Source organism: Phalaenopsis equestris, unplaced genomic scaffold (genome assembly GCF_001263595.1).
Source record: "Phalaenopsis equestris unplaced genomic scaffold, ASM126359v1 Scaffold000643, whole genome shotgun sequence".
Lineage (NCBI taxonomy): Eukaryota > Viridiplantae > Streptophyta > Magnoliopsida > Asparagales > Orchidaceae > Phalaenopsis > Phalaenopsis equestris.
This window is the reverse complement of record NW_018165083.1, coordinates 37180-46280: the sequence shown is the minus strand read 5'-3', so window position 1 is coordinate 46280 and position 9101 is coordinate 37180.

Below are 9101 nucleotides of genomic sequence, written 5' to 3'. Positions count from 1 at the left end.
TATATATATATATCATTTGCTACAAGTTGTTGTCCATTTACTTAATTTTATTTTTATTAAATTAGAAGTGGGATTGAAAAGAAGAAAACAGTGGCATCAACTTTTGAGCAATTAAAATTAATTTTGCAAAAATTCTCCATTTTAATTTGCCATCCCACTTGACAGCTTCATCTTCCTAAAATAGGTGAATGGGGGATGGCTTTAAAGGCTTCTCTTTAGAGCTGACTCCATTTGCGTCGCATCAAAACTACTGTGTTATAAAATTGTCATGTCCCAACGTAAGGTTTAGCAGTAAAATCCTGAAATAATTACCACTGAATATTTTGCATATTATTCAGCCTGTCTGAGTAGCTCGTTTTCCTTCATTGCCTTTCCATTCCTTCTTTTATATATATATATATATATTTAAAGAAATATGAGGGTCGCGTTCAATTTATTGGAAACAAATAGTTACAACTCAAAGATTAAAGGTGTGTTTGGGGGCGGCTATTGTTTTTTCAAGAATCAGTTGTAACTGCTTAGGAATTGTTAGAAAGATGTTGATGGAGAAGCAAGAGTGTTTGAGAGGTCTACTATGTTGTTGTTGTTTCTGTTGAAAAAGTATGTTTTCTCCTTATATATGTAATATATTTAAATAATTACAAATTTCAAAATAATTTAGAAAGATGACAGAAACAGATCCTACTACCAAAAAAACATCATTACAGTCCAAAATTCACTAGTATATAAAAAAGTAGTCAGTTATTTAAAGCATATAACTACAGTAATGGGGACAACTATAACAACTAGCAAGTCTAGAATGACGTTCATCTTCATGTCCTGACGATCTAGTCCTCGTGACAATCTCCTCTCCATGTCAATATCTCTCCTCATCTGATCATGGTTTGGAGCTAACGCATCAGTTTTATCAACCCCTCGAAAAAACACTCAAACTTGAGGAGTCATGTTTTTGCTACAAGAGTAAAATCTTCTCCCGCAGTTGTCTTCCCTTCTTAATTGCTACTGAACACACCTATCGTCACAATGGCAGAGCGGAACTCTTGAAGTAACTGATGCTCTTGAACTCAAGTTTCATTTTTTTTAATACACTATAGCTTCATTTGACAAAAAAATAAATATGTGAAAGAAACATTAGAAAAAAAAAATTAAACAGTTTTACAATATAAAACGAAAGGTAATTAGGACATCAAGAAAAGAACAATACATATTAGAAGAAAGATACAAAAAATTTACATCCACACATCAAATGTACAACTAAAATATGAGTAATCAATAAGAAATCACTAGGTGATGCTACATAAACATAGTTGATGTATTCGCCAAAGCATCAATGATTTCTTCTTTTAACTTTATCATCTCATGCACACCTTCTCCCTCAAAAACATTGTACTTGCTCGTATGGAAGTCCTCATAGGTACTCTTGGTTAGCTTCCTTAGGCATGTGATACACCTAAAATATAGTGTTTTTAGACACATTTTTATACTTATTTTTGAGATATTGCGCTTTAATGGAAGATATTTGTGTGTTTTTCTTTCAGGTACAAATGAAAAGGTGAAAAATGCTTAAAGAAGTAAAAAAGATCAAATTTGGAGTAAAAATGTGAAAATTGTGCCCAAGTGTTTTGGCGCTTAAGCGTCGGAAGCGCCAGTGAAACAGAGAAGGCCGCGCCTAAGCACCAGAGGATTTAGAAGACTTGTGAAAGGAGGCATCCTTTGGAGAATTCATCAAATTTAGACACATTTTGAAGAGTTACCAAGGCACCTCTTGGAGATTTATAAAAGAAGGAAGTTGAGACTTTTTGAAGTGTGCTTGAAGGTCCTGAAAAGTGTTGGAAAGGGGAGTTTTGAGAAGTTCTAGAGATAGTTTAGAGAGTTTTTAGGCACCATAAATTTATTTTATCCTATTTATTTTTAGTTTTATTGTGAGTGCCAAGAGTGTTGTAAAAGAGAAGAGATTCAAAGGTACTTCAAGTGTTTGGTGGAGGATTTGAGATAAGTTTTTATCTTTTGTTTTTAAACTATTTTTTGTTTTAATTGAGACTTCTTGTTGGTTCGACAATGAATTCTACTTTTAAAATAAAGTGTAATTTTGTTTTCTCCATGAATTCTGAGAAATTTTCTTTATATTTCTCCTTAAAATGATAAGTAATTAAAGTGTTGGGAAGTTGTGGAGAGTATTATTAATCTTTAATGTGGAAGAAGTTGTGATGATTTAATTCCATATACTTCATTTATTTCTTGATATGACCCATCTAGATGTTAAAATTTGTTGTGAGAACATGTAAGAACCGGGCTGGTATTGTCTCACTCAATAATTGGAAAGAATCACATGAGGTTGTATGAATGAGAATGTAGTTCAATGATGGAGTGCAAATAATTAGGAAAATATTCATTGAAGGGTGTAAAGTTAGAGGAATTTAAAGTAAAAGGTTAAAGCCCCCAACTTGGTTAATTATTTTAGATTATGATACGAGATGTTAGCCCTCAGGTGAAGGGAATTGAGGGAACTAGAGCTAGTATCTTCTCTGCCTAGCAGGTCTTCAGAACAATTTAAACTTTAAATTAGTCAATGTTCTTTATAACATCTCTAGTAAGGGTAAAGAATATTATTGCTTCTATTTGGCACAACACAATTTGCATACTTCCACAACATAATTCCTATACTTATTATTGATTCATGATGAGGAGAAAGATATTTTAATATTTAGTATTTTTTCTTTTACATAAACTCAAGCTATCTTTAGAAGTTGTTACTATTTTGTCAAAATATCAAAAATACCAAAAAGATTTGAATTTTAATTACTATAAAAATATCTATAGTTTAAGTAATTGTCTTTTTAAAATAGAAAGTATGTTATTCAATAGTGTTATTGCTAATTTTTCCTCTAGGTTCGATATTCAGTTCTTAATCAAAAAGTCATATATTACTTGATAACGATACATATACTTGCGTAGTATCCCAATATATATATATATATAAATTAAAAAGTTAAATTCTTATTTTTTTCTAGGAGTAAGTTTTTGGTTCTGTTGCAAAGTAAGGAAACATAAGTGAAAAATATCATTAAAGACATTGTTATATTGTTGCATATAAGCAGTAACGGGATCAAGTTTTTGACGCCATTGCCGGGGAAAAATCGAAAGTTAATTGATTAAAAGCAAATTTCTATTTTAAAAAGTATTATTTAAACTTTAAAAGTTATTGTAGGAATATCTTATTATAATATTTTATTTTGTGTGTGTTTTGTTGTATTTTATTTTTATTTTTATGTTAGTGTATGTGTAGTTTAGGTTCTGAAGGACTAGTGCCCTATGATTCTGAATTAGAGAGAACTGTTAGGAAAATCAGAAAAAGCAAAAAAAAATAAAAACTTTGAGAAATCTAAAAAAATTATAAAAATGTCAAACCAAAATGATCAAAATGTTGAAAGGACACAATATAACTTATAACAATTTAAACTTTTCACTGATTATAATCTCATTACAAAGGGAAGGATACTTTCTAAAATTTGATCTCTTTACTGTAGTGGCTAATTCATTTGAACTTAATCCTGTTATTGTCAAAATGGTTTCAAATCAAATAATCAGTTTATCAAATAATCAGTTTAGGGGATCACCAACTAAAGATTCAAATTTACATCTTGCTAATTTTCTAGAATTGTGTGCTATATTTAAGTATGATGGTGTATCATATGGTATCATAAAACTTAGACTTTTTCCTTTCTCACTGGGAGCTAAGGCTAAGATATGGTTACATTTTTTAGCACCTGGATCAATAAGAATTTGGAGTAATTTAGCTCAGAAATTCCTTGCTAAATATTTTCTACCAAATAAAACTGCAAATTTTAGAAATTGTATTACATCTTTTTGTCCGTTTTGAAGGGGAATCTAATTATGAAGCATGGGAAAGATTTAAGGAACTATTGAGAAAGTGTCTACACCATGTTATACCAGATTAGTTAATAATTCATACTTTTACAATGGATTAGTTGGATCTCTTAGATCTATTATCGATGTTGCTGCCATTTCATGACGCTTATGCTTTAATTGAAGAAATGGCTACCAATAATTTTCAATGGCCTTCTGAGTGGTTGAATCCTAAGTAGCCAATATTCATGAATCTGATGCATTTACTATGTTAGCAAATCAAGTTTAGCAAATCACAAGGAAATTAGACCAATTTGGAATGAATTTTTCTCAACCAATCTCCATGATTGAAGAAAATTCATTAGACCAAATGGTAGATTTTCAAGAATCATTAGAAACTTTGAATGCTATAAATAACAAGCAGAATAACCCATATTCAAATTATTATAACTCAGGTTGGAAGAACTATCCCAACTTCAATTGGAATAATACTACAGGTGGTAATAATCAGTAATGGGGGAACAATCAAGTAAATCCATTGAGAAAGTGGATCAATTTAGGGAATAATATTTATAGACCTACTTATCCTCTAGGTTTTAACAGTAATTCACAATTTAAGGAGAAGAAGTTGTCAATAGAAGAAGTGGTGTTACAAATGGGAAAGCAGTTATAAAGTCAAGGAGCTACAAATAGAAATATTGAGAACCAATTATAACAAATAGAAAATTTATTAAGTAATAAAACCCAAGGACACTTCCTAGCAATATAGAAATAAATCCAAAAGATCAGAACAAAGAGCAAGTAAAAGCCGTTCCACTCAGAAGTGGAAGAGAATTGGAAGGTAGAGTTCAAAAAGAGACTGAAGTAGAGAGAAGTGATTGAACAACCAAAAGAGGGCGCTCCAAAAGGTTTAGAGAGACCTATTTCTCCACTTAAAGTTGATTTGAACAAAACCATCACCTCCATTTCCTTAGAGGCTTTGACAACAATGGTTGGATAAGCAAATTTTAAAATTTTTGGAAATTTTTAGGAAGCTTACAATTAGTATTTCATTTACTGAAGCTCTAGAAAAAATGCCAAGCTATGTGAAGTTTATGAAGAATATTCTTAACAAGAAAAGGAAGTCGTGTTCGTGTACAACAACCTGAACCACACAAGCTGGGTGGTCTGCACTCCTCACTAAGTGCCACACTCTCATTATCTTCAAACTATGTGCCACACCCCGAATACCTAAAATAGAGATGATCATAGAAAATGTGAAATATTTGAGAAGATCCATTTCAAAAACGTGGGTGGAATGTCAGAAAAATTCCAATTATGTGAGGCTTAGAAAGAAGGACTGCGTCAGATAGTCCAGGGAGAGCATTCTCAATCTTCTTCTTCAGAGATCTCAGAAGATTCTGTTCATGTCATCATCCCCATTTTGAGAAATTTGATTGGTATCTCTGACCAGTTTGAGAAGGCTGGTTAGGGCCTCTACATCGGCTTCGGGGGATTCAGACTTCAATTCCCCGGCGGGAATTTCATGCGCAGATCCGAGAAAGTCGAAGCTCTCTCTTCCTCTTGCGCAGTCTTTGCCGCAAAAACCCATTCCAAAATTTTGAGAGTTTTTCTTCATTTCAGGTTTCTTTCTTTTCTTACTCCCCTCGAAAAAAGAGGCTTCCTTGGCCGTGTGGAACATGGATGAGCATTCTTTCATTCCTACAAGTGATCCGACTGGAAGAAGTGTTATATGAGGACTTCGAGATCAAATAGAGAATGTTCCTTTCAATTACTCGTGAGCCACTGATTTCTCCGAAACAAGAGATCAAAGTTCTTCGTAGCCTTTTTCCCAATAAGTCGACAGTCTGACACCATTGGGATACTTCGAATAAACTGGAGTACATATATGAGACACCGGTGCTCAAACCTTTTCTCGAGATATCTTCCAAACTGTTAGGGTCGTTGCTCCGGATCTTGTTCCCCCGGTGCGAAAGCAGTTGGTTCCGTAGTTTGAGAATTCTGCTGATCCCAAGTATTCCATCTCCATCATTGCATATCAAAATAGAAAAAGTAAAAAAGAGAAGGCATAACCAGAAGAATTGTGTCAAATAAGTCAATTTATCCAGTTGAGGCATTCTGTTTTGAACAAATCAACCTCCAGACAGAAAAAGACTCCTTCCTGTACGAGTAGTCAGTGAAGAACTCTCGAGTTTTTGAGTTCTTGACCAACGGAAAGAAGTTTGCGTAGCAAAGAAAGATGCAAAAAGATTCCCTTTCTTCGATCTAGGATCCACTAGAATCTTAGGCGAGAAAGAGAGCTTTGATCGCGCACTGATACTAACGCCTCGACCCGAGTCGCTGTAGGAGACTCCGGAGAGACTCTTCATTGACGTCGTTTGTCAGCCGTGTCAACAAAAAATCGCGCATGGCGAGGTAGTCACCATTGTGGAGCCCCTCTCGATTTGAACTTCGACGAATTTCTCGAAGTGTGTCGAGAATCTCCGCGTGTCAGGCCTCCGGCGCGCAAGCGCGACAGTTTAAAAACATGTGCAAAATTAATATTTTAGAAGGAAAAACCACCTGGAAGTTTGCAAAAATGTGTCTAGAAGTTATTGGAAGAATTTAGGCCTATAAATAGATGGGTTTAGTGAAGGAATATCACCCCAAATCATTTCTAGCTTTAAAGCTAAAAGAGAGAGATTTTAAGATGACGACTTAATGGGAGATGGATTTGAAGAAGGAAGAAACCATGAAAAGAAATTCTTTAGTCAAAGTGCACAGGAGATGTATAACGGTTTCTTAGTCGTTAGTATTGAAGGGATATCAGAGAAAATCAACAAAATTGAAAATACCATGTCTATACTAAAGACTAAGGTATTCGAAATTCATGCACATCTGGAGCGTATTGGATGGCAATTGAAAATGTAATTTAGTCACACTACTAGTTATATAGAGGAAATTATATAGAGGAAATAATAAGGAGATGTTTCTTAAGCAAAAGTGGATTGAAGAAGATTGCATCAGAGCGCGTCACCACTGTCCATTTTATCAACTTTATATTTTAGTTGCCCCAGAAGAGACGCCCCAGGAGAGACTAATGAAAGACCTGAATTTGTTCCTTCTAATGAAGAATGAAATTAAGTTCTATGTTTGTTTTTGTGTGATTAAAACCATTCACTTTAAGTGTTTTTAGTGTTTAAGACATGTGTTAGTGTTTATGTTACATATGCGTTTAATTGTGAATGTGTGTTAAGTGTTTTGTACTTAGGAAAATTTTGTCATCCGAGACTATTTGGAGTGAGAATTAAGTGTCAATAATATTTGTACTTGTTTGTGAATTAATATAAGTTTGTTTTTTGTGAAAATTTTGTGTTGTTTTAGCCTCAAATTGAAATAGTTATTAAGGAGAATTTTGGGAGAGAGGGGAATTATAAGAAGTTGAAAATAGTCATTTAAGTGTTATGAGACCATTTAAGGGTGGTGTACTTAGGCAAATAGTGCATTTTAATTTAATTTAAAATTTTTGAAAATCGTGCACTGGTGCCTAAGTGCCACATCTCGTCACTTAAGCATGAGCAAACCGGAGAGGCAAGCGCCTAAGCGCCACATACCCGCGCTTAAGCGTCACGCCTCCCATCGTCTTCTACCTCTCAAAATTGCGATTTTGGAGAGCTAGGGCACACCATTAAGTGGATATTTTTTGGTGGAATTAAGAAAAATTTACTAGATTCAAATTTCTTAAGGTAAGAGCTTTACTTCTATGCAAAAATTTGGATTTTCACCATGTATTTTGAGCACATTTAGAGAAATTTGAAAATTCACTATTCATGGTGAAAAATAATATTCGCTATTCATATTGAAAAATAAGAATAAGATTTATGGAAATTGCATGGGAAGTGTAGATTATACTTTGGAAGTTTAGTTTAATAATTTAGACTTGATTTTTGAAGTTATTTTTGGAATTTATAAAATTTGTAGAATGACACCAAGAATGAAGAGGAGTAAAGGAAAAAGCCCGTTTGATTCGAGCAAATTTATTAGTTTGAAGGCTCAAGATCGATACAGTGACGCTCTACAATCACGCAAATTCATGAGCGATGTTTTAGAAATCCGGGTGGAGACGTGGAAGATTTAATTGTTCGTCGCAGTGAGAACAGTTCTGTTGTTTCTCTGCTGGCGCAGTGATTTTTTTTGTGAGGGAGTTCTATGCAAATCTCCCTGAAGCTAAAGACAATCAAGTTATGGTTCGAGGAAAGTTGGTACCTTTTTCGTCAGAGGTAATCAACTTATTTTACCATTTACCATCGGATACTTTATGTTTTTATGCAAATTATAGTCCTACTGAAGCGGAAGTTAGACGAGATTATTTCATACTTGACTATTGGGAGAGGACTTTGGAAGATTACCTATGAGAGGAGACTAATTTTCCCAACTTCAAAGTTATGTGCACCTTCAAAAGCCTGACACTATTTCATTTCTGCCCGTCTGCTTTTGACCAATCATCTCAGTGAAATGACCAGAGAAAGAGCGATGTTGAACTAATGTATTCAAGACGGAAAGCTCATCAACATTGGAGCTTTGATCTATCAGACTATTATTAGTCTGCTACAACTGTTACAATTGCAGGTCTGGGATTTGCTTCCTTGATCTTTTCTTTGTGCGAGTAGGCTGGGGTTAAATATGATAGTTGGGAGGAAGTTTTTCTACCTCTAAAGCCCATCATGAAGGTGAAAGTGAAGACTTATTCTGAGCATTCGATTTTTGGCTGGAGAGGAGGATTTTCCAGGAGCTATGGAATGGAAACATCTGCTACATCTGCCTCTGCTGCTTTTTCATCTAGACCATCTACTTCACGTGCTTCTACATCTAGAGGTGATTCTACTGATACCCGAGATGAGTTATTGCAGAAGATGATGGATAATATTAATTTTACAGCTGATAAGGTATAAAATTTAGAGCTTTTTGCAGATCATATTAATAGTTATAATAGAAGGAAGAGTGATTATGAAGAGAAATTTCACTCATCTTTGGAGAGTCTGATTAAAGGTGACCAAGAGTGCAATTTCCTTCATATCCTCAATATCCTGATTATGAGCTTGTAAAAAAGTGGTATAGCAGTGATTTTGAGGATGAAAAGTAGAGCTGAGAGATTTATTTTATGATTGTAATATGATATGAACTATGTCGTCTGGGCTTGTTACATTTGCATTTGTGTGATGTTTTGGACTTTTATGTTTTATTGTTATTATGAC